At 42.4% G+C, this 24239-nt stretch overlaps 1 long non-coding RNA gene across 1 annotated transcript; it reads right to left on the reverse strand.

The window, feature by feature from the left end:
* Positions 1–9206: 9206 nt before the first annotated feature.
* LOC122464269 lies at positions 9207–20240 on the reverse strand. Its single transcript, XR_006288215.1, has 3 exons — positions 20157–20240; positions 16214–16330; positions 9207–10626 (listed from the first exon to the last, which is right to left on the reverse strand). It is a non-coding gene; the product is annotated as an uncharacterized LOC122464269 (long non-coding RNA).
* Positions 20241–24239: the final 3999 nt, after the last annotated feature.

Raw genomic sequence — 24239 nt, forward strand, 5'->3', positions numbered from 1 at the left:
CCCTTCAGTCAAAAAAACCCACCAAATTATTTCAGATATACAGCAAATAGACCAGCTAAGGTAACTCATCGTTCTCTTTTAAAAGAAGCGTTCAATCAATACAACTACATTTGTTCATTTAACCTGTCACAACCATGTTGGCAACAAAATGGCCACTCACTTACTAAACTGTCCTACATTTCCCAAAAGGCCTCAGGTCAAAGTTCACACTCCTCTCTCATGGAGAGAAGGGTTTACCTCCTGTCTGGGCCTTCATGACAGGGAACTAGAAACTACAGGTAATACGCTCAGAGGAACTAGTAGCATACTGTTGCATAAAGAAACTCTTTTTTTTTTTTTTTTGGAAACAGCAAGATTACATAACAATATCACCAATTTTGTGAGTTTATGAGTCAGGCTCCAAAAATTGCGAGTGGCTTACAAAATTAATACATTCAGCGATCTTTTTAATTTCTTTCTGGTTTCTTAGCCTTCGAAGTATACTCCCTTCATGTTTTCAAGCTTCTCTCTATGACTGGGATGGCTAGAAATGTATCTTTCTTTTAAATGAAAATTGAAATTATCATGCAATCTCTTGATTCCAGGAGCTGGGGCTTTAAGGGAAAAAATACCAAATATTGCAGACTTGTGATGAAATCGCAAGAGATGGCAACACTGATCAGGGCCAGCTCTAGGTTTTTTGCCACCTCAAGCAAAGAAAATTTTCGTACCCCTTCCCCCCTTTTTTTGGCTTTTACACGTTTGTACTTTGCAGTGTTTTTTTGTTGTTGTTGTGTTTTGTTTTGACTGTTTAAAATAAAAAAAAAATGAAAACAGAGAATTTGTAGTTAGTGAAATAAAACAATTTCCTACTAGTGTACTCATTTAATTTTAACAAAATCAAAATTACAAACAATTTGGGTTCAACTATACACTATAATGAAAAATGTTAGTGTTTTCCGGTGTGCCCAGTTTCTCATAAATTAAAAGAATTTATATGAACTGAATTGTTCTGGTTTTTATATTTGCGTAGTCTTTTAATAATTCAGTGAAATCTACATTTTTTGCAGTGGTACTGTCAATTGAAATTAATGCGAGTCCTGACAAACGATTTTGAGACATGGTGGACCTCAAATAATTTTTTAGTAATTTCAGTTTTGAGAAACTGCACTCACCAGAAGCCGCTGATACTGGTAATGTTAAAAGAATGCGTAATGCTATAGCAGTGTTTGGAGTGAGGTGCTCGGGGCTGTACACCCTGCCTGTGGGCCCCCAGCCTAGGGTCAGCTGCAGGGACGGGGGCGGACTAGGGGCGCCTGCCCAGCACCAAGCCGCCCGGGGCAGTGGGTCCCTTACCTGCCGCAGGTCCTGCCCCGATCCCGGGCTCCGCTCTGCTCAGCTCCAGCTCCTCCGCTGCTTGTGACACGTGCGGCAGGGGTGGGCGGGGGGGAGGAGCCGCATCGCCCTGCTCTCCCGGTGGCAGGGGCCCAGGGCAGGGACACCCACGCTGAGTCTGCTGCCCCACCCCACACAGAGGCTCATTGGTTGACTGAGCGGGGCCGGGGGAAAAAAAAGGATGGCTGGAATGCCGTCCCTGGAAATGTGCGGCCCCAAGCACGTGCTGGTGCCTAGAGCTGGTCCTGACGCGGATAAATGTCACCAATTTGTACACACTTTTCTCTGGGTGACTTAATGCTACCTTAATTTTAGGCCGTGTTCTGTCTCATGAATTTACTCTTCTCTAGAAAGAACAAGATGCTCCTCTTAAACTCAAAAATAGAGCTGGACAGAAAAAGCGAATTCTGCTTCCTGGAGGATTTTGTTATTTCCAAATTTTGTTTTGTTCCAATTTCAAACAAAATCCCCAAATTTTGAAATTCTCTGTGCACCCTAGAGGCCTTGGGCCAGGGTTTCTGGCTCTGGGGAAGTCTGCAGAGTCTGCAGGAAGTCTAGGCTGCTGAGGAGCCAGAAGCCTGCGATCTGGACTTCCAGGCTCTGGGCTTACTATCAGCCCACTACACAGGCTGCTGAGAAGCCAGGCAGGTGAGCTGGCAGGAAACTATAAAGGTTTGCATCACACCCTCATCTCCAGGAAGCATTTCAGTTTCAACTAATCAGCAAGTTTTGATGAAAAAAGTGTTTTTGTTCAAATTTTTCTGCCCAGCTCTACTCAAAAGTCCTTTTAGGGTTTCAAAGCCTAAATATCCCTTTTACCTTTATGTGCATATCTATCGTGTAAGCCTTGAAGAGCAGATGCTGTGTTCCTACACTCTTGCACTTGGTATATGAATGGAGTAAGGGGAGTGGGTCAAAATTGGCTTTAAGGCATCTTTGTGCCTTTCTAACTGGGCCATGCTTGAGGATTGCCTGCCCCCCAGTGCCACTTTGAATAGCCCCGACACATTTGTGCCTACCATACCCTACTTTTACTTATTTCAGATAATTTTGGATGCTTAGCTACAGAATTTCCCAGTTTTCTCTTATACATCTCTGTTTCTGCATATTCAGGTAGATATTTTTTATATTAGTGCATGATCATTTTTTTCAGAATATCTGTTCAATTCCACCTCTGAAAATCTGACCTCTCTAATCATGACAAGAAGCTGGTTTGACCAAATTATTAAATCTGGCCATATGGATTTAAAATGAAAACACAGAAACAACCTCTGATGACAGCATGACAGACAAGCTGTATGCTAATGCTAGGTTCCTCTGTGTTTCTGTACCAAGCGCCATTTTCATTTCAGTTCAATGTTCATAGGCATGTCTCGCAGCACAGAAACCTGGTCCTGCTAAATAGTAGTGTTAAGATTTCATGAATCTGAAAACAGGTTGGTTTGAACTGAGTCTGGGATCTGCAGAAATGTGAACACGCAATTCTTGAATGTTAGCTCATGGGAAACAACGAGTTTAGCTATATGGCACTGCAATATTAAACAATTAAAAACAATCCTTCTCTCTCTCAACCCCTCCAGTTTTAATGGTTAATAATTATAACAACATAGTCAGATGCAGGCAGTATTATTATCTGATAATGCCTGAAATTTGAAATGGGGCTATTAGCCACCCAAGGCGAAACATAATTGCCCAGTTTCTGTACGCTATCAGATGGCAGATGATGTTGCTGGATGTTATTAGTTAAGTATTTCAATTTTTCATATGGGAAAGAAATTAAATTTCAAATGTACACTGCAGCCAAGCACTTTGTATCAAAGGGTGTTGCTATTTGCAAAGGACTGCTACTGTAACTGTTGTATTTGTAGGTATTGTAGATCTGGTGCCTTAAATGTATAATTAAAGCTTAAAACCGCTATTGATCATTATTTCACATATAGTATTGTGATGGCAAATGATAGCTACTGCTAGTCTCTCGCACTGCTATTCACAGGCTAAGCCCTTCAACGCTAATGATGACCCAATATCAAATTCGATGAATATGAGAGGTCTGAACCATTCTCATTGTGGTGTTATTTATTCATTTAAAAGGAGTAGTAGCATGTACCTAGCATTAGCCCCTGTGTGTGAAATCCTTGCCCTAGTGAAGTCAATGGCCAGATGCTCACTGACTTCACTAGAGTAAGGATTTTACTCCTTGTGCACATCTGTGTGTGTGCCTCTGTGTATGTGTAGAGGGGAGGGGAGAATGTTGTTTTGTGGTTTTTTGTTGTTTTGGTTTTTTTGGACAGTGCATAAAGAACACATTGCTACTGGCCAAAAAAAATGCTTTTTATTCACCTCCAAATCCTGGCATTGCTAGCAACAATGTTAGCTGTTTGAGCCAGGCTAGGATAAGACTTACCCTAGTATATGTCCAGACAGGCATGATTATAATGGAGGTAGAATAATACTTGTCAACAACTTGTCTGGGAAAGTTCCCATTATTTCTTAGACTTTGTCTGCACTGGAACCTGAATGACAAATCTTTTGTCCTTCAGAGGTGTGAAAAAAACACACACCCTGAAAGACAAAAATTTTACCGAAGACAAGTGCCGGTGTGAACAGCACTTTGTCAGCAGGAGCACTCTCCTACCGACAACGCTATCGCTGCTCGTTGGGGCTGGAAATTTTTTGTCGGTGGAAGAGCTCTCTCCTGCCAACAATCAGTGGATACACTGGGTGTCTGTTAGTGGCACGACTGTAGCGGCACAGCTGTGTCGCTAAAAGGTGCATAGTGTAGACATAGCCTTAGACTCTGCTCTTTCCCCTTTGTGCATTGTCACTAGAAACAAAGCTTCTGCAGGCCAGATTAGGCTCTCAGCTGTACCTGTGCAGCCCCATTACATTCAGTAGATTTGCACAGACCTAAGTGTTCAGAACTGATGCATCAAGAAGGAATGGTATCCAGCTCGCTCTTTCTTAGCAGGGTTGGTTCTGCAGGGCTAAAAGCAGTGAAAATTTGTTTGTGTTACTAACATCTGCAAGTATGACTTGAAATACACACAGGGGACAGATCTTGTGAGTAAGATGATGCCACTTTTGTGGTCACTGGTTTAGAATGCAACTGCACTTTGAAGCATCAAGTCTATGACATGGGATATTCTGTATAATGTTTCCCTCACTGTGTGGGAAAACTTATTGACATTTATTTACTTTTTTAAAAACTGCATTAAAATAACAAACGTCTCACTGCAACATAAAAAAGTTCAGATGTGTTAAGGCTTTTAACTCCACCCTTATGTTATACTATTTTCCTAGTGCAGATTTCAGAGAAAAATATTGTTTGTAGTGTTGTTGTAGCTGTGTTGGTCCAAGGTTTTGAGAAAGACAAGGTGGGTGAGATAATATCTTTTATTGGACCAACTTCTGTTGGTCAGAGTTCCACAGAGCTCTTCTCTTGGTTCTCTCACCAATGGAAGTTGGTCCAATAAAAGATATTACCTCACGCACCTTGTCTCTGAGAAAATTGCGACAGTTATGTCATACAGTACACTGATGCTGCAGTTCTTAGATAGAACATTGCAATTTAAGCCTGAACTTCAAATTGCTTGGTTTTTAACTACAGTACATTTAATTTTATGACTAGTTAATCTGTATAAACCTTCCGTATGCCCTGATTCTCTCTCTCAGGACTCAGTCAGTCAACAAGGTCTGCGCAAGTAGACCCCTGAAGCCCTGCAGAGCTCATCACAGGATTGGGGCTTTAGTCCCTGGCAAAATTCACTCTATGGGTTTATTCTTGGGCTCTTCTCATACTCATTCTACAGCTCACTCCTACACCAGGCCCTCACCCTCTTTCCTTGGAAAAATAAACGAAAAGGTTCTTCTCCAGTGCTATTTGAATTGATTTCTCTTGGAAGAGCGCATATAATAAAGCTTCTTTTTTATATGGAAATGCTAATTAAAAAAGAAGACTATACTTGAGTACAAAAGTGCCTTTCTTCTAGCTGCCTGGGTGAACTGTGCTCAATCTCCCCAGATGCTCTAGTCATTTTATTGATTCGTCTATGAAAGTGACTCAAGGACTCGAGCGGAGCCAGGGATCTTCAGCTACAGCTGGTAAGAGGGCCCTGTGCTGACCTAAAAGTATGTCACATGCAGTTTGTAAAGCTGCAGGACTTGGCAAGTGTGTCTCTCTTTTTTTTGAGAAAGCACAACTAGAATACAAAAGATGCAATCTCCTTTTGGGCTTTTCTAGTGCTCTGGATGACAACTGTGTAGCTTAGTCTCAAGAACTAAAATGTAATGATCATGTTCAGAGAGAGTCTTTAAACTAAGTGGAACCTTCTGGCTCTGCCTCTTTGCAAAGAATAATTAGCCAGACACTTGCGGTAAAACAGGGAAAGTCTGGGATTAGGGAAGAAAGCAGGAGTTCAGAGCCAGCCCACAAAGCAACAAGACTGAAATAGTAAGGAGCAAGATAGCTTGTTCTCCCCCCTGTTTTTCCTCTACTGTAATTACTGAAAGACAAAGTCCTTTGTATGTACAATACAGTACATGGGGAAGCACTCAAAGGACTGTATATACAGTCCTGTGTGCTGGAAGGCATTCTTAGTGCTGCTGTGGGCTATGTGCCACTCACAGCTCTTCTGTCTACATAATGCCTTGACTCGAGCGATTTTCCCTAATGGTTCCACAACCAGTATTCAGCTCCGGGAAAAAGAGTTTTGTCCCCCTGTCTTACAGTTATGGAGAGAGGACCTCAACATTTTTGTGCCTAACGACATTGCAGTAGGAAATTCTATCTATTACAATTGAGGAATCAAATTCACAAGCTGACTTATGTTGTGGGTCAGGGGCGTCTAAAACTCTCTTTTGCAACTTTGCACTAGAATTGGGCCCAAAACAACACCCCATTGAACCAACTACCACCCTGACTGATGTTGAGGAAGTTTGAATCCCAACTTTTTGGCTGTCTTCTTTCTCTGCAATGGGCCAAATTACATCCTCAGATCCAGTCCAAAATGTTGGTATATTCAGATGGGGACCCTAATAGCAAATCAAGGAATATCCATTCTGTTAAGTCCTGAACTAGGTGAAGAATGTTCATCAACAGAACAATTCTGTTTAAAAAATATTTTTGGGTAGACTGGAATTATACTTGATTATGGTAGATGGATCTAGATGCCTGGGACATCTACATGAAATGTAATATGAAGAAGAAAATCCCTATTTCACAGGTTTAGGGACTATCCCAATACAATGTTGGGGCTGATAGGATGAATTTAGTCTGAAACCCTTAATACTGAATTTGTTAGACTCCTTTTATTATTAGGAAATTACACTGTCTTGAAAATTAAATTGTTGAAGTGCAGATATGGTTTTTAGGCATTGCTGTGGTTTCCACAAACATGATCCATATGAGTTGAGATAGCTAGAAGGGTTACTAAGATTGATCAATGTATTTGGAGGGGGATGAATTGAATAATCTAATCTCTACCTCCACATAGAAGTACTAATTTCTATTGTAAAGGAATTGACTCGTTCTGTGTTAACCCGTAGAACTCATTGCCAAAAATATAATCCAAACAAAGAATTTAGCAATATTCAAAGGGATTAAATATTTATATGGATAATAATATCCACAGATATTCAGATACCTTAGTGATGGCTGCTGTCTAAGAATCTTGATAGACCATTATATTAGGACACGAAAATATTATTAGGAGAAAAAATCCTCATACTTAAGTTTATAAACCATCCATCAGCTACTGGGCATTAGGAAAACACTTCCTCTATCTTTCTAAGGTAGTTAGCTAACTATCATTATAATAGTATCTGAACACCTCACAATTACAATCACTTTATTCTCTCTATACCCCTATGAGGCAGGGAAGTGCTATCGTCCCTGTGTTGCTGAGGCACGGGGAGGTTAAGTGACTTGTCCCCAGTCACACAGAATGTCCATGGCAGAGCAGGGATTAAAATTAGACACAGAGCAAGTGCCAGATTAGCATCCCAATCACTGGACCATCCTTCCTATCTAAAAGTTCCACCATTTTTGTGAGAAAACAGGTGGGATTTGAAGCTGTGGTCAATTGCATACAAAGCAAGAACTTTTCCATCAATCCACCAACTCACTGTAGAAATATTTCCATAATTGTCTATTATGTGGTTTCTTGCACCTTCTTCTGAGCTGGGTTTGTCCGGCAGTGGGGGCAGTTTGGAGTACCAGAGGCATTCTGCCTTAGAAAGGTACAATGTCTCCTAGAGGTTCAGAGGAAGTCAGAAGCAATTACATTCCCTTCAATAGGTGCAGCATACTGCACTTCCTCTCCTTTCTGCAAGCAGCTGGCAAGCTGTACTGGCCAGGGCATGTGAGGGGATTGGTGTCATGGCTTTATCTACTCTCTATACCTTCATACCCTCTTTGGCGCACTGCGTGGCCTTATGGGGATAATTAGAACAGTCCCCTTTCTCTCTCAGCACAGTGACTGCAGTTCTGTATAGCCCTTACGTGGCACACACAAATTGGAGGAAGAAGCTCCTTACTTCCTTCAACTCTCTGGGACCCTACATACGCCCCAGGCAGAATCTAACCCTAAGGGCCTGATTCTGCTCTCATTATACCAGTGTAACTCACAATAACTCCAGTATACTAAACAGAATTGCCCCAATGTCAGTGAGAAGAAAATCAGGCCCTGAGGTGTTAGTTCAGTGAAGCTCACAACCCTAGCTGGCCTAAAGAAAGCACCCTTCTTCTCCGGACATAGGACCTGTGTAGGGCTGTGCATAGTGATCAGGCTGGCCTTGCTGCTAGGAATTTTTACCTAGACTGAGGGTGGAGATCCAAAGAATCGGAAGAGCAGGCTACCTTCCAAATTGTGAACAGATAATGACTCAAAGTTCATTTTTAAGTCAGCTTCTAATTGTTCTGGAAACCAGAATAACAGAACTACTGAAAAATTCTGTCTGGACACAGAGAACATGACTCTTCTTTGGCAGTGCAACTATTGAGCCACCCCAGCAGCCCTTGACAAACCATCGACATCTCAAAATGGCAGCGTTCCCTCCTGGCGAGGGCATTTGATAATCCATAGACCTCAGTGGCAAAACTGGAAAACAACAAAACAAACAAGCTATAAACCAAAAAAGAAAAATTATACTCATTGTAATCAGCTCGGCTTGTTGAGGAACATAAAAATCTAATCAATTGCCTGTGCATGAACAGCAGTTGTCACGTTGGGCTCTAATTGAGCAGGCAGATGGAGCCTTGTCGTTGTAGACTGTAGTAGTATTCCTGGGACACACAAAACCACATGAGGCAATGAGTGGTAGGTTCATCTTCCTATTAGGGAGGACTCTGCTTACAGACAAAAACAGATTTCCCAAACATAGATAGTTCAATATGCTTCTCTCCCGAATGTAGCAGATAGAAACTTTGCTTCTAATGGACACTTTAAATTTTTTATAGATATTACTAAGTGCTTGAAAGCAGGGAGGCGGGTGGGTTACAAATACCCAGATGAGGTGGACGAGCTATAGAGATTCAATTTCCTTTGTAATATTTTCATGAGCTTTATAAGCAGAGCTCATTTAGAAGGACCTTGTCAAGGTATTTTTCATAAACACTTTATCCCTCAAGGTTTATTTTAAAAAAAAAAAAAAAATAACCTTCAGAAGACTGAAACCGAAACCTGTTTCTCCATTGAATTTTTTTCTCCCCTCCATTGTATATGAATTGATTTACTGAGCTGTTTGCATATTTGTTTTACTATTATTTTTTAAAGAATTGAGATCATTGAAATATTTGTCTTTAACAATAACACAAGTTAGGACATCACATCTGACATGATTCACATGGGGTTTTAAAAAAAAACAAAAAGTAGGTCAAAAAGTGGGCCTATAAAACTTGACAGTGTTCTTTTAAAGGGGTACTCTTTAGTCAAATCTAAGCTTTTAAAAAATCCTTGGGCCAAATACTGACCAGGTCTTCTTTACAGCCCAGACTCCTCAGAACCAACATGGTCCAGATAATTTCTACGATCATGGAGGGGAAACAACCCTACAATATGTAGTAATGTTTTAGCACCATATAATGTTTTTATTTATTCTAGTCAATACCCGTGCATATAAGAAATGATTCTGGGTCACAAACTTGGGAAAAGATCATATTTTACTGATGACATGCACAGCTTCTAACAATAATTGAACCACCACTACCACCCCCATTCTTATGGATCCAGAGGATCAGTGCTACACCCCCAGCTTTGGAAGGAACTCCTTCCATGTGCCTGACCCCCAGTGGGTCTCACTCTTTCTTCAGGATAGGCCACATGGCCTTGCTGCCTGCTGCGACTGTACCTCTGGGTTCAAGCATGCCTTCTTCACACCGTGAGCTCTCTTCAGCAAGTCCAAGTGAAATAGACTCCTGGTAGAGACTTGTATACTGTTCAGGGGTTACCAAGTGCATTACCAAGCACCTCACCAAGTATTTACAGTGACACTCAAACAGCGTTGTCAAAACAGTCAGGTTTATTAGTCAACAGGAACACAGCATAGGAAGTCCTTAGAGAAGCATAGAGAATGAAGGTTGAAGCATAGTCTATTCTGGTCAGTCCAGAGCCCAGAGCCAAGCTGTAGGGAAACTCCATTTTCAGGCTCTGTCTTTCTCTCTCAGTCTGACTTCCTTAGACAGATCCCTGGTGAGAGATCCCAGCTTCTTCCAGACGCCAATATTTATCATTTCTCCAAGATTTAGCTACCTATACATGCCAGTAAGGAGCACTGGTAACGTTACCTACAACGGTTCTATCTAGTGATACAATAATTCTACACAATGAGATTTTTAACATCGAACCCATTACCAGCTATCTAAGGGTACGTCTACACTGCAATATAAGCCCACAGTTCAAACTCAGGCTTATATATTCAAACCAGGGCTGGCTCCAGACACCAGCGTTCCAAGCAGGTGCTTGGGGCGGCAGTCAGAAAGGGGCGGCAGAGTTTCCGCTGCGGTGGCAATTCTGCCACAGCTTCTCCGTTCCACAGCAGCAATTCGGTGGCAGCTTCTCCATTCCACATTGGCAATTCGGCAGCAGCTTCTCTCTCTCTTGCCATCCGTGGCGGCAATTCGGCGGTGACAGTTTTCATTGCTTGGGGGGGCAAAAACGGTAGAGCCGGCCCTGATTCAAACTCAGGCTTTCCACACCCCCTTCTCTCTGCACACAACTGAAGCTGGAGTTGCTCTTACTGATGACTATAGAAAATCTGGCACAAAGATAATAGAAAGTAAAGTCTGGTTTATTTTGTTGTAATTAAGATCTGTATCATCATTGTCAAAACATTTCGCAATCTCCTCATGAACCTCTTTACTTTCATTTCCTTCTACTTTCTTACATGCTCCCTACACTGTCATTTCTCATTTCCCCTCCTTTTGGTCCCCTTCTCCCACTCTTAGCTTCATGGTTTATAACATAATGGTGATATGTATGCCTTCTCTGTGCCTGATTCAGAGAGGATTGTAAAGCCCACAATTATAGACTTATAGACTTTAAGGTCAGAAGAGACCATTGTGATCATGTAGTCTGACCTCCTGCAAATTACAGGCCACAGAACCTCGTCCACCCACTCCTATAATAGACCCCTAACCTCCCGCTGAGTTAATGAAGTCCTCAAATCATGATTTAAACACTTGACGTTACAAAGAATCCACTATTTACTCTCTCTTAAACCTGCAAGTGTCCTGTAACCCCTGCTGCAGAGGAAGGCTCAAAAATCCTAACACCTCTGCCAATCTGACCCAGAGGAAAATTCCTTCCCAACCAAAAGCATGTTGACAAGACCCACCAGCCAGACACCTGAGAAAGAATTATCTGTAGTAACTCAGAGCCCTCACCATTTAGTTGCATATCTTTGGCCTTTGGGGATATTTGCTACTAGCAGTTACAGATGGGTCATATGCCACTGTAGGCAGTCTCATCATACCATCCCCTTCATAAACTTATCAAGCTCAATCTTGAAGTCAGTTAGGTTTTTTTGCCCCAACTGCTCCTGTCCGAAGGTGTTCCAGCACTTCACTCCTCTGATGGTTTGAAACTTTTGTCTAATCTGAAGCCTAAACTTATTGATGGCTAGTTTATAGCCATTGATTCTTGTCATTGGTGCTTAACTTAAGCAACTACTTTTCCTCCCTGATCATATCTCCCCTCAACCTTTATTTGTTTAGGTTAAACAAACCAAGCTCTTTAAGTCTCCTCTCATAAGGTACGTTTCCCATTCCTCAGATAATCCTGGTAGCCCGTCTCTGCAGCTGTTCCACTTTGAATTAATCTTTCATAAACATGGTAGACCAAAACCACATGTAATATTCCAGATGAGGTCTCAACAGTGCATTGTATAATAGTACTAACACTTCCCTATCTTTACTGGAAATACCTCATCTGATGCATCCTAGGATTGCATTAGCCTTTTTCATGGCCACATCACATTGGCAGCTCATAGTCATCCTGTGATCAACCAGCACAACCAGGTCTTTCTCCCCCTCTGTTGCTTCCATCTAATAAATCCCCATTTTATAGCAAAAATTCTTGTTGTTAGTCCCTAAGTGCATGACTTTTTGCTATTACATTTCATCCCATTTCTATTACTCGAGTTTTCAAGGTCATCCAATTCTTGTATGATATTCTGGTCCTCCTTCGTATTGGCAATACCTTCCAACTTTGTATAATCTGCAAATTTTATTACCGTAATACCACTTTTTCTACTAAGCTCATTAATGATAATGAGATTTGAGGTCAAATAAGATTGGTCCCAAGACTGATCCCTGAGGAACTCCACTAGTAACCTCCCTTCAGGCTGAGAGTTCACCTTTCAATATGACCTGTTGTAGTTGCCTCTTTAATTAGTTTCTTCTCCACCTTTCAATTCTCATATTAATCCCCAGCTTCTCCAATTTAACTAATATTTTCCATGTGGAATTCTATCAGATGCCTTACTGAAATCCAGGCAGATTAGATTTACCGCATTTCCTTTGTCTAAAAAATCAGCTGTCTTCTCAAAGAAAGAGATCAGGTTGGTCTTACACAATCTCCCTTTTGTAAAACCATGTTGTATTTTATCCCAGTTAGTAGTTTACCTCTATGTCCTTAACTACTTTCTCTTTCAAAATTTGTTCCAAGACACTGCATACCATAGGCGCCGACTTCCCCTCTGCCCGGTGGGTGCTTGACCCCACTCCGCCTCTGGCCCCACCCCTGCTCCACCCTCACCCAACCCACTATTCCACCCCTTCCCCAAAGTCCCTGCCTGACCCCGCCTTAACTCACCCAAGCCCTGCCCCCATTCCACCCCCTTCTCCCAAGTCCCCGCCCCACCCTGCCTCTTCTCCACCTTCTCCCCTGAGTGTGCCACATCTGCACTCCTCTTCCTCCCTCCCAGAAAGTCCTAAGCGCTGCCAAACAGCTGTTAGGTGGTAGGGGGTGGGAAGCGCTAGGAAGGAGGGGGAGGAGCAGCGATGTGGTGTGCGCAGGGGGTGGGAAGGAGGCCAGGAGGGGGGAGCTTGGCTGCCGGTGGGTGCAGAGCACCTGCTGGTTTTTCCCCATGGGTGCTCCAGCCCTGGAGTACCCAGGGAGTCTGCGCCTATGTTGCATACAGTTGAGGTCAAAGTAACAGGTATGTAGTTTCCTGGATCACTTTTTCCCCCCTTTTTAAAAAAAAGGTTATATATTGGCAGTTCTCCAATCATAGGGTATGATCCCTGAGTTTACAGATTCATTAAAAGTTCTTGCTACTGGGCTTGCAATTTCATGCACCAATTCCATTAATACTCTTAGCTGGAGATTATCTGCCCCTTTCCCCTCCCTCGCCCACCCCGATTTGGTCCCAATAAGCAGTTTGAGTTTGATTTCCACCTTGGATGTAGTAATTTCTACTTCTGTATCCTCATTTCCATTACCCATCCTGTCACTACTCCTAAGCATCTCATTATCCTTATTAAAAACTTTAGGCAAAGTATTCATTTAGGTGTTGGGCCTAGCCTAGATTATCTTTAATCTCCACCTTATCTTCAGTGTTTAGCGGTCCCACTTTTTCATTCCTTGTTTTCTTTTAATTTATATGGCTATAGAACTTTTTACTATTGCTTTTAATTTCCCTTGCAAGGTCTAACTCTGCTTGCCTTCTGGCAGTTCTCACTTTTTTCCCTGCACTTTCTGTCCTCCATAGAATATCAGGGTTGGAAGGGACCTCAGGAGGTCATCTAGTCCAACCCCCTGCTCAAAGCAGGGCCAATCCACAACTAAATCATCCCAGCCAGGGCTTTGTCAAGCCTGACCTTAAGAACTTCTAGGGAAGGAGATTCCACCACCTCCCTAGGTAACGCATTCAGTGTTTCACTACCCTCATAGTGAAAAAGTTTTTGCTAACATCCAACCTAAATCTCCCCCACTGCAACTTGAGACCATTACTCCTTGTTCTGTCATCTGCTACCACTGAGAATAGTCTAGAGCCATCCTCTTTGGAACCCCCTTTCAGGTAGTTGAAAGCAGCTATCAAATCCCCCCTCATTCTTCTCTTCTGAAGACTAAACATCCCCAGTTCCCTCAGCCTCTCCTCATAAGTCATGTGTTCCAGTCCCCTAATTATTTTTAATAATCCAATCCCCTAATCCAGAAGGTAGCTTTCCTTGCTGATCCATCCCATCTTCCATTTCTTGTAGGCTTTTTGCTTTCATGTAATCACCTGTTTGAGATGCTTGCTTATCTAGCTTGGTCTGCAACCCTTCTCTGCGATTTTTCCCCCCTTCCTTGGGACGCAGGCTTTGGATAGTTTCTGCAACGTTCACTTAAAGTAATTCCAACATCCACATTCAGATCCGTGAGTTCTTCAGTCCAGTCAACTTCCCTAACTAAATTCCCTTCATTTTTTAAAGTTTGTCCTTTTAAAATCAAGAACCTTAGTTGCAAACCTATTTTGGTTTATCCTTCATTGTAGTTTAAACTGAATTAGCTCATGATCGCTTGAGCCAAGCTTCTCCCGTACAACCAGTTCTTCTATGAGGTCCTCACCACTCACCAATACCAAATCTAAAATGGCTTTACCTCTTGTAGGTTTGGCAAGTATTTGATGAGTAAATCTGTCAGCTATCACATCCAGGAAAATCTGGATCCTACTATCATTAGTAGCACTTGTCCTCCAATCTATATCTGAGACGCTAAATTCTCCCATTTTCATGTAATTCCCAGTAGGTTTTTTTTCCATTAAAAATATGAAAGAGGTCTCTGTCCATATCCAGATTGGATCCTGGGGGACAGTAGCACACCCCAAGCACTATCCCAGGAGAGCTTCCAGTAGCTTTCTTCCCCAAAGTGACTGACAGAAACAGACTCTGTTTTATCCATTTCATCACTTATGAGTTCTTCATAATCTACAATACGACTCCACCACCTTTACCTTTATTTCTGTCTTTCTTGAATAGCACATACTCTTCAGTATCTGTATTCCAGTCATGACTTCTATTTCACCATGTGTCTAGTTCTTCTGTTTTGTTACCCAGGCTCCTTGCCTTGGTGTACAGACATCTTAGTTGTTTCTGCTTCACTTTGTCCAGATCCCTCACCAAATTAGGTACAGTCATTCTACTGCCAGTATCGCCTACCTGTTTGCTTCATTGTTATTGGCACTGTCTTTGCTCTCGATGTCTGTTCTCCTACCTCTGCTGTTTCTTTCTCCATTGCTATATCCTCTTTCTTGATTTTTCTCACTCAATATTAGAATCAAGCGTGAAGATTACATGAACATCTCCCAACTGTGTCCCTTGAATTCTTAGTTTAAAACTCTTGTAAGCAATTGTGACAATTTCCTGTGACAATAGCAGGAGTCTATTTCCTTCCCTCCTCAGGTGGAGTCCATCCCATGAGAACAGTCCTCTGTCCATGAATGCCTCCCTGTGTTCGAATATTCCAAAGCCCTCCTTATAGCACCACTTGTCTCATCTTCACTTTCCCCCTCTAGGGACAAGTAGAATCCCACTGAAGATCTGAGCCTCCATTTCTTTAACCATCTTCCTCAGCCTGGCATAGTCTCCTTTGCTAGATTCTCACTGGAACATATCAGTATCATTTGTTCCCATGTGAAGAACAACCCGTGGATTCTTTCATGCTCCCATTCAGATGCTCTTCAGCCTCAGGCTCCACATCCTGTATCTTACCTCTCAGCAGACAGCACATCCTTCTGTTCTCTGGATCAGCTCTGGTGACAGGCCTGTCTGTTCTTATTAGGGAGTCCCCAGTCACATACCTCTGCCTCTTCTTGGTGTTGGTGTCTTTCTCCGGCCTGCCTCCTGTTCCTTCCTTCTGGCTGCAAGTCCTCTTGTCTTTTGTTCTCACTTGCAATCTTCTGTGACTCATCCCCTATCCTACTGGTGCTCCGAACTCTGGCTACTTCCATTGACTCTTCCTCTCCTCTTGTAGGACTGGCCTCGCTTCTTGTCTTCTTTGCCGTCCCACCCTCTGTTACTGCCAGATGCGCCCTTTGTTTTCCTACTCAGGAAACATGTTCCTGAGCTCTATTTCTCCTTCATTAGCTGGTATTTTTCTCTGCCTGGTTCTTGTAGTCACATGTTTCTATAGGCCACTTTCCTCACTCAGCAGTCTACCCTCATAGTTCTCCAGTCCAGCTTGCATCTCTGAGTCTTGAGTTTTCCCTTCAGCCTCCTCACCTTCCCTCCATCATCTGCTCAAATCCCCTTCAAAATACAACCATAGTTTCTACCTGCATCTCCCAACCTTGGATTGTCTTATCCATCAGCTCTATCAGCTGGCACTTTGTACAAATGAAGCTCTTTTCGGATACCCACTCTAGGAAAATGTACACCCCCACAGCTTCCACATCCAGCTATCTTCATTGTTTCTTCTGTTCCTTGAGTCATTGCCATTTCTGCCTCTGTACCATCACAGCCTTCCCACCTAAGCTCCTGTCAAGAAAAAAAAATAAATAAAACTATGGAGCCTGTCTCTTTAGTTCAGTTTATAAACTCATGCTTTTTGCTCTGGAATTTGCAGGTGTCAGCCCAGGTAATAGCCATCACCGCTTCATTCATTGTTTTCTTTACAAATTGAATCTCTCCTTAAGACCTATTCCTTCCAGGAAACCTCTATACATTAGTCTCCTTCCAGTAATTTCTCCACAGACTCTCACTCCCATTCACTTGAACTGTTACCCTGTGTCTGGTGTTTGTTTGTCTGATCTGCCTTTGACTGTAATCTCTTCTAGGCACTCCCTGCAAAGCTTTGTGTAAACTGGCTTTGCTCTGCACTGGTAATTGTTTATTACGAGTAATACTTAGCATGTTTACAATTAATGTTAAGACTGGAGATGGGGTTTTATCATCATCTAGTCACTTTTGAAGGTGAAGTTTCAAAAAGATTTCTGTTTTGGTTTTGTGGGAAAGCATCAAAACACAAAACTGTTTTCACACAGTGCATAAAGGCTTTCCAATACCTGCAGTAAAGCTGCCTGTTATATCTAGGCTTCTGTCAAGAACGTTTTCCATCTGTGCATTTCTAAAACATTTTCAAAGCTTGCTTTCTTCCACTTTGAATAGGTGTTAAGGAGTCATAGGTGCCAGAAACACATCATTTCTTTGTCTTCTTTTTCCTTTTGGCTAGAACTCTATGAAGTTGTGATGCTAAGGCTTGGGGAAGTTGCATAGTGGTTATGAAGAGAAAAAAATACTTGCTTTTTAGAGTGCTGCTAAATTGTTTAATAGCTCCATTATTTTTATTAAAATGTTCAAAATGATTCACCTTTTTCCTCTGAGCGGGACAACCTTTGGAGGTGGAAATATTAGTCTGTTGCTATTATGCTGTCATGTTTAAAAAATTGTTTTGCATTTTCTCTACTTTTTGCCTTTTTTCTTCCCAGGGATAGTTTTCGTTAGTTGATTTTGGCTTCTTAACCTCATACTTGGGTGTGCAATTTTTTAAAAAAAATTTCGGGTGGTGGATCACTGAATAATAATTTGGGGATTCTCAAACCCAGGAATAATGAAGATTGCCTTTGAGGGTTGTCTTTATGAGTCCACCCTCCTAGGATAAGCATGTGAGCTTGAATTTGTACAAAGCAGTGTATGTTGGGGCTAATCCCCCTCATGGGAGGTTCTGAGGGTACAAAAGGTTGGTGACCCTAACCACCGTTCAGTTCTTTTAACCATCCAAGGTGCAGTGAGCTTGGAGTTCACTCAGTCCTTGACACTACCATGGGAATTTTTTCTTCTTGTCAGCCTATGGGGACTAATTCCGTTTAGAGTTCATCAATCGGATAGTTGGTCAGTTTTTGTAATTTAAAACCTGGAATTGTTCTTTGGTGTCTAAACTGTTGTAGGGATTGTCCGAGGAAAAGGCCTCTGAGGCTACTTCCCCTCTTTTTTCTAATGATAGTTTTATTAGGCCATATATTTTCTCCCTCCACCCAAACCCATGAAGAGTGGGAGGACCACCTCAATTTTCTATTGATGTGGGATGCTCTTCAGGCCCAGTTGTGTGAGTCTGCTTTCGAGCATCCAGCATCATCACTGCTGAGGGGCTTCACCACTCCAAAGAACTACTTATCAGATTGGTTAAGTGGACCAGCAGCATCCTGGTTTCCCCTGGGTTGATTGATTCTGGTGCCAGACATCCGGTAATATCCATATTGAGCCGCCAACTAGGTGTCAGTGCCCTTTGTCCATGGGCTGTGTGTCAGATGATTCTGGGCCAAAGGTGATGTCACTTCAGACTGCACCAGAGCAAAAGGAGGTGATGTAGTTGCCAGGTACCTGACACGAACACACTCACTGTCAAGGAAATCGATAACAAGGGATATATGTGTCAGAGCATCAGAAAGCTTGTTCAGATCTGCTTCTGAAGGTATCAGTTGGCCAGATACTTTATGACTTGTGTGCTATCTTTCTCCAGCATCTTTAAGGAGCTGTGGGTGGCGAATGTGGAAGATACCTCAGTGGCCAGGTCTGTGAAGGCTTCAGCATCAGCAGCTGCTGACAATGCCTCTGATCCTCTGGGGAATTAATACCAATCATACCCTTATTGACATAAACAAGGCTGATTCTGTCTCTTTTTCAGTCTAGCAGTGTTCCTTTTTACTTCTCTCCAGGCTTTGACATTGTAACTTCTTCTGGGAGATGTTAGACCTCATGGGCCCCAGTGATGGTCTCACTGCCATCAAGAATGAAGCTCGGGCTCATGCTGGGGTTTTGTTAGTGCCCAAATTCAGCCAGGCCTTTTACCCCTGGCTCTACAGGTCAGACTACACATATTCTTGATCAGCATCTATTCTGCCTCTTAACTCCTCTGAAACTGTGCAGTACTTCTGGACTCCCATCCTATGGTGGCAAGGTTGGCTTCTCCACAGCTGGTGTCGAGTGTGAAGGCTAAGTATTATGGGAGTCTGAGTTTGATGTGGCTGATGAGTTAGAAACACTTCCTTTGTTGTCTTCACTGGGTATGTCTGCGGACTCCTGTTCCGCTTCAAATATTTCTGATGGCATGAAAGCCTCCCTGGAATTGTTGGGACATCTTGCTTCATCTATACATCTAGAGCTGAGTGTGATCCCGAAGAAAGCCATGGGCTCTTCACTATTCTGTAGCCCAGAGGCCAGGCTGTATGGCATCATTATAAATAAAATACACAAGGTTGCTCTTTTGATTTCTATACATTATTACACATACAGCACTGAGCACTCACCTTGACTTTCAGACCTGATGCCTAATTTTGGCAGTCTGGTGGTAATTTCTAACTAATACCCCTCGGAGCCACACCTCATAGGTTGCTGGATGGCTTGCTAATATCTCAAGAGTGAGGAATCCATGTAGGCAATTCTCGAAAGAAAATAGCTACCACAGGAACAGCAGTCCTCTATGATGTTTGCCTATAAAGATCCAAACTCCCCACCCACCTTCCACGCTTCCTCAGAGTCTTGGATTAAATGATTGCTGAATTAGTGGAAGGAATTTAAAGGCTGTGGAGACCTCTCCTCTTCTCGTGTCCTGAAAATCCTATGCAAGGGGGAGAGGTGAGAGGTTCCAAAGGACAGTGCTTTCTGGAAGACTGAGATCATGCATCAGAAGTGTACGTGTATCCAAGAGTGTGGATCCATATAAGCAATCTTGAAGAACCTCAGTTACTGTGGAAACTATTTTCCCCCTCCTTGATTCACTAATCACCTACCCTAAAGAGGTCTCAAACCTAGGATATAGATTTATAGAGTGTGGGAACCTGTTCTGGGTGGTGAAAACAGACTTATTTAATGTATGGAGCGTGCAGGATTCTTGTCTGTGGTCCTGGGATTTACTTGGTGTAGCTATGTGAGACTCACCTGTGCAGCACCTCCCGCTGGTTGTCCTGGGAATTAGCTCTCCAGCCTCCAGAGTGCCCTCTACAGGCTGTTGTCCCACTTGCCTCAGGCCACCGTGTCCCTCCCAGACCCCAGTGCTCCTTTATCTTGGGTGCTGCCCTCTGGCAATACACCCTCTCTCTGAGTCTCCCCACCCAGGGGAACCCCCAAACCTCTAACCACACCTCACCTCAGTCTAAGGCTACTGCTAGTCACCATCTAGCCCCCACTCACTGGGGCAGACTGCAGTGTACAAGCCATTCATCACTGGCAAAGTGGGGGGGTTTAGACCTGCTGCCTTTGCCTATCCTCTGGGCCGCAGCCTCTGCAACCCTAGTACCTGGTTTGGCCTTTGACAAGGCCTGCAGCCTGGGAAGTTGCCAGGCCAGAGCTCCCCTGTTCCTCTCACCTTTCCGCAGCCCTGCTTGGTTGCCTGCACCCTCAGCTCCCAGGCAGCTAGTCCTTCTCCCTCTGAAGCTAGAGGGAGAGTCCTGTCTAGCTCCTGGCTCATAGCCCTTTTATCAGGGCCAGCTGAGGTCTGATTGGGGCATGGCCCAGCTGTGGCTTCTTCCCCAATCAGCCTAACTTTTAGAGAGCAGCTCCAGCCGTCTCCCAGGGCTGGCTGTAACCCTTTCCAGACCAGGAAGTGGGTGAACACCGCACTACACTTGGAAATTTGTGTTTCAATCAGATATCCTCTTCTAGCTCAATGGTACACTCTGCATGATAATGCATCTTGTTGGGTGATACCATCATTTTTAGTATGTCGCAATATCAAAGATCACCAACTGGTTCCAAAACATGGACTCCAATGTTCAGTCTGACGAGCCAGGCTGAGCACTAGTGCAATCTGTGGTTGTGCGAAGAAATTCTCCTGCCAAGCTGAATGCTAACAGGTACATCTGCAAAATGAAAGTATCAGTGACAGAAGCAGTGGTTTTACAAGGAAACATGCCCTAAGTGGCACCCTTGTTTGCATTTTCAGCCGACGGGTTTGTACTGCACCTAGCACAATGGGGTCCTGATCCTGACTCTGGTACCTAGGCACTACGGTAACATTAATAATAATAATAATAATATTGATTAAATATTGAATGAAATACCTTCTGACATCTTGAGATGATCTGTGGTCATATTGGCGTGGGACATAAAGGGGAAGTTTCAACTGCTTCTGACCACACTTCACTTGCTTTATGGACAGAGACTTGCTTTATGGGTGAATGTCTAGGACTGACAGACTAACATTTCTCTCTTAACCATTAAATTTCCTAAAAAAATTAAGGAAAAAATGTCTGTAGCCATTAACTGTAAAACATGGTCTTTATTGACATGTGTCGGTAATGAAACTCTCACTAACCCAGGGAACATCTGCAATGGAATGATAATGTGTCCAGTCACACTGAAAATTTCAGTACCCGATAGTTCTTCATACCAGTGCTAATGATGCTGAGATGCTGATTTGCCAAAGTTGAGATCTGTGAAATCATTGCTCTGGAGAACACAGCATCGCTCAACAGGTAAGAAGGTCTGTGCAGATGTCCTCCCACACATCTATAGTATTGCTAATTCTACACAGCATGGGACATGGCATTTCCTAGCAGGTAAGAAGGAGCCGTGTGTGTGTGTGTGTGCGCGCACGCGGGTGCGTATGTGCATGCACTCACACCTCCATAAAATGAGTTCAGTGCAGTGAATGGTATGGCGTTGCCTCGCTGGTAAAGAAGTTGGCCTGTGGTTAAGTGTTCTGTAGAACACAGCATCACCCAGTATGCAAGCTGGTCTCTGCCCATGTTCAAGCAGCATCCACGGCAGTGACCTTCAACCTTAAAAAGTTGAAGAGCCATTTTTACTTTGGAGCTGGCATTGCACTGAGCTAAAAAGGATTTAAATGAACTCAAAATACAGAGGTAAATCTGAATAATTTATTGATGGTGCGTAATAATTATCCTTTAGTAACGCAACATTTTTGTTTGTTCTGTGTTTGTACAGCACCTAGCACAATGTGGTCCTGGTCCATGACTGGGGCTCCTAGGCACTACTGCAGTAATACTACTCAGAAATAAAAATGTGTAAATTCTGTCAAGACAGGCGTGAACCAAAACCCCATAGCCAAGCCTTTTCAACTTTCTCTAAGTTTAGACCCAGATGTGAACTTCACATATCTGACCCCTTCTCTAACTTGCTGAACTGGAACTCCAGATTTGAATATCTTTACCTTTTCGGTCAGTTCATATCTGGATCTGAACTTTGTGTCTCTGGCTTATCTCTGCATCAGTTTGCTACCAGGGCAGTTACATACTTAATTCATCTGTCTATATGATTTGTAATTTTGTTCTGAATTGCCACATATCTTTCTGGGGCAACTAGAACCCAGTTTTGAAATTCCATCTTTGAAACTGAGAAGCGAGCGGTACATTTGACTACAAGCTAGGGATCTGTATCATTGTCCTATAGGACTGAGTAGTTTTTACTAGTCAATAATGGAAATGATAGCCTGCATCACAGCAGTGATTTAAGTGCATAGTATTACAGTGCGAACTCTGCCCTTTTGCTAGCAGTATCCCAAATCCATTCTGTCCAGAGCATTAAGCACAAATCAATTTAGTGAAATTTCCATCTTCTGTTGCTGAAGACCACAAACTGCAACTTACCGCTATCTGAAAATGAGAAGTGTATGTGATTTTGTGTGGCCTACGGATTCTTCATCATTCTCCACCCCCATCCCCCCAGCCACAAAGCTGCCTTTGTTTATGAGGTTTTCATGTTGAAAATCTGTGGGGTTTTATGTTCTTCTGTATAACATAGATGTAAATTGAGGAAAAAAGGATGTGTGTGGCATTGGCAGTTTTTCTACTTAAAGAGGGATGGGTTGTGGGATTATCCTGAGTTTGCAGCTCCTGGGCATTTTCTAGTAGCCCACTGGAGCAGAGCAAAGAACCACATTGTTATTGATGTCTGCTACTATATCCCCTCAGTGTTTTCAAAATTCTTCTGCACTAAATAATGCATATCTATCAGTCCTGGATTAAGGATCTAAATGTATTTCCTGAGAGTGAAGGTACAGATGAGGGGTAGTTCAGAAATACTCACTTCACTTTCGTTGCAATATATATTGTGTTTTCCTTGTGAAACACTCTTAGCAATAAAAGATCCTTTCCCCATCATTTTTTCTTGCCCACATTTTATTTATTTTATATAGAGACATACACACATATTAGTAATACATGCAGATGCATTTTAGCTGCAAAAAGGAAACAATGGAAATACATTAATATGATTTCCTGGAACAGACTTCATGTAAAATTAGGGCACTGCAACAGATAAAAAAGGGAACTTAAATTGGTCAGTCAAATTCTGATCCCAGTTATGCTGTTGTAAATCCAGAATTACTCCACTAAATGCTAGGATGTTACTGTAGCGTACTGTAGCATTGTACCTAACAGCAGAGTCTGGCCCATCAATTATAATGGGAACCAAACTCTGAACATTAAAATTAGGGGAATATATTTTAAGTTTGTTTCAAACTGAATGAATTACAGTACTATTCAGTATAAAAACAGGCAAGGGATTAAATATCAATATTCTTTTATTGTCTTAAATGGGTCACTACCCTCGACATGAGAGCCAGTTGTCCAGCGTAAGCACTTCAAGAGTTGATCAGGAAAGTATGTATTTTTAGTTAATTAACATTATATAAATAACTTGATTAGCAGTCAACCTGCAGTTCAAATTAAGATGCATATTAATAAATGTTATTTTAAAAAAGTGGAACAGGGTAATAAATAAAGTATTATAGCAGAGGTAATTAGACTTTTCTTGACTTCTGGACCATAGAATGAAAGGCTCCTTCTAGGTAACAGCATCATTTGTTCCAGTGACTGATGTCTGCTCTTTCAAAGGAGCACTTCCCTCTGTGATTAAATATTTATCACTACCTTACTTTCTTGATAACAGTCCCCCAATGCACATTTGTTCCGGGAGTTATTCTTCGCTATGGTACTCTAAAGCTCATTCTGCTTTGGTTTGACCTATGTGCAACTTGGTTAGAAGTATGTTCTTTATGTTAGAAAAATGCATTGTCATCAACTTCTCCACTGCCTGTTTGGTTTAGTCAAGCATTTTGTTTAATAAGGAAATATAGCACTCATACATGCCATAGGTACATTGGCTGATGATGAGACGCTTTATCCTGTCTTAAGCAACTTTACATGGAGATATAAGCATGGCCTGTAGTGAGATTTCTTAGGAGGATGTTGGTTAGTGAGCTGTGGCTGATACTTGCTTCTAAGCATGGAGGGGCTGAATATAGTTCAAACTTAAAAACCAATTAAACTGTTACTGGCCTCTTAGTGAAGCACCATGCATCTACTACAAAATTGGGTGATAAACTACCAAGAGCGGGCTATAGCTTTGTATTCAATTAATTTTTACACAGACTGGAAGGAATAAATGTCAAAGTCACAGAGACTGCTGTTTCACAGCAGAAGTAATT

Source organism: Chelonia mydas, chromosome 2, assembly GCF_015237465.2.
Source record: "Chelonia mydas isolate rCheMyd1 chromosome 2, rCheMyd1.pri.v2, whole genome shotgun sequence".
Classification (NCBI taxonomy): domain Eukaryota; kingdom Metazoa; phylum Chordata; order Testudines; family Cheloniidae; genus Chelonia; species Chelonia mydas.